Source organism: Ostrea edulis, chromosome 2, assembly GCF_947568905.1.
Source record: "Ostrea edulis chromosome 2, xbOstEdul1.1, whole genome shotgun sequence".
NCBI classification, from domain to species: domain Eukaryota; kingdom Metazoa; phylum Mollusca; class Bivalvia; order Ostreida; family Ostreidae; genus Ostrea; species Ostrea edulis.
This window is the reverse complement of record NC_079165.1, coordinates 69,884,587-69,886,909: the sequence shown is the minus strand read 5'-3', so window position 1 is coordinate 69,886,909 and position 2,323 is coordinate 69,884,587. Positions and strand designations below refer to the sequence as shown.

General features: G+C 35.6%; 1 pseudogene; it reads left to right on the top strand.

The window, feature by feature from the left end:
• The first annotated feature begins 1,290 nt into the window (after positions 1–1,290).
• Positions 1,291–2,323, top strand: LOC125679470 (putative nuclease HARBI1; annotated as a pseudogene).

Here is a 2,323-nt window from a genome sequence, read left to right as displayed (position 1 = left end):
TAGTCCTTAAATTTACAATTTATGTCCCTCTTGTCCCAAAGATGCTTCATATAAATTTGGAAAAGAATTGGAATTGTAGTTATCAAGAAAAAGTTAAACATTTCTATTGTTCACACATATAATAACTGACCATTTTGGCCCCACCCCAATACCAATCCTGGGATCATCAAGTTTACAATTGTGGTAAAGGTCTACGTGCTCTTTCCCTGGGGTCAGAACCTCTACCCCTCGAATCATGAAATTTACAATTTGGTAGAAGTCTTTCTGCTCTACATCACTGTGCATTTAGTTTTTCTTACACATATGTGGTCGTAGAGAAGATTTTTGAAAATTGGTCAATTTTTGCCCCGCCCCAAGAGTCCTGAAAATTACTATTGATGTACCCCTTGCCCTAAAGACGCTTCCAACCAAAGGACAAGGTACGAAAGAATTGGAATGGTTGGTAGTTATGAAGAAGTTAAAAATTTCCAATTGTTAACGCATGACGGACGACGACTAATTTGCAATAGGTCACCCGAATTTACTCAGGTGACCTAAAAATATAGAAGTTAAATATGTCAGCAAAGGCATCTCGAATATATGTTTCAAGTCTTATTAGCTTGTCAATTACGCTTCGAATTGTTCTGAAACCACATTATATATTTTAAGTGATTTTGAATAATAACCTTTCTATTGATACATTGTAGCTAGGCAACTATTAACCAATGCAAAATTGCTAGTTATCTTAATATCACTTTTCTTAGGATTTTGGTAAAGAATAATTATATTAATTCAGAGTGAAATGAATGGGCGATGCTTGAGTCAAAAAGTTTAAAGATAAAAAAAAAAAGAAGCCAGTTTGAAAAAAGGTGACACTTATTAATTAGAGCACTTCACTTTGCCATCCAAATAATGCATTAGATTGATAAAGGGGGGGGGGGTATTTGAAAGGTTTTCTTTTTTATTTATAGGTGATATGACTTGTAAACAACTGGTATTTAACTGTATAAAGCTTGCAGAGTAAATAACAAGAGAAGAGTATTTCAAAGGATCTCTATTCTGTATACATTTGTGATAAGACTTTAACACAACTCAGATTTACCTGTATAAAAAGCTAGCACCACACCACACATAATTGCCACTTGCATACGTCAAGGTTAAATCTGGATCAGAGTAATCCAGACTTAAGCTTAGCTCAAATTTTCTGATTCACTTGCAAACTACTGATATTCAGGTGAGATCAGCTCAGTATATACTCTAGTTCTGAACCAAGCAGTAGGGAGGTTTAAACTAAGGTTTGACAAAGAATGGATGAATATTTTGAAAAAAATTGATATGGTGAATTATGTGGAAAGGCTCATAAGAAAAGAACAGGTAATAAGAGATAGACAGAATCCATATTTGTTTTATTCTGAAGAAGAATTCAGTGACAGATTTAGATTGAGTAAAGAATGTGTAATGTCCATATTACAAGAAATAAACAGAAAAACTGGAACCAAAGCAAAAGAAAGTGTGTGCAATTTTTCCTCTCAATCAATTATTGGTTGCATTAAGATTTTATGCAACGGGAAGTTTTTTGAGAGTTTCGGGAGATTTGTCTGATGTACATGAGAGCACTGTTTCACGAATCGTTACGAGAGTATCAAGGACACTTGCATCTCTTTATAAAAATTATGTTATATTTCCAACCGGAAACAAGCTTTTAGAAACGCAGAGAAATTTTATGCAGCAGAGTGGAATTCTTGGGATCATAGGGGTTATAGACTGTACTCATATTCCGATTCATTCCCCAGGAGGAGACAGTGTCGAATTATTTCGGAACAGAAAAGGTTATTTTTCAATTAATGTTCAAGCCATATGTGACCATGAATTGATGCTTACCAATCTTGTTGCTATATGGCCGGGGAGTACCCACGAGAGTAGAATATTTCAAAAGCAACATTTGTACACGGTTGGGAAAGAAGAGAAATTCAGGGAATTATAATATAGGGGATAATGGATACCCACTCAGACCATACTTGATTACTCCATTACTCACATGTAGAAACAGGGAGGAAAGGCGTTTCAATTTTGCACTATGTAATGCTCGAGTGAAAATAGAGAATGTATTCGGAACATGGAAAAGAAGATTTCCATGTCGACGACAGCAGCTCCGACTTAGTTATCAACAAGTTTACTGGTTATCACAGCGTGCTCTGTGTTATACAACATTGCAAGGAAAGCTGCTGTCCCTGTCCCTGAAACAAATGATGACAATCCAGATGATGTTCCAGTTCCCGTGTTACCAAACCAAAATCAAGGAGGACAAGCTCTGAGGTCTATTCTCATAAGACATTTTCAGTAA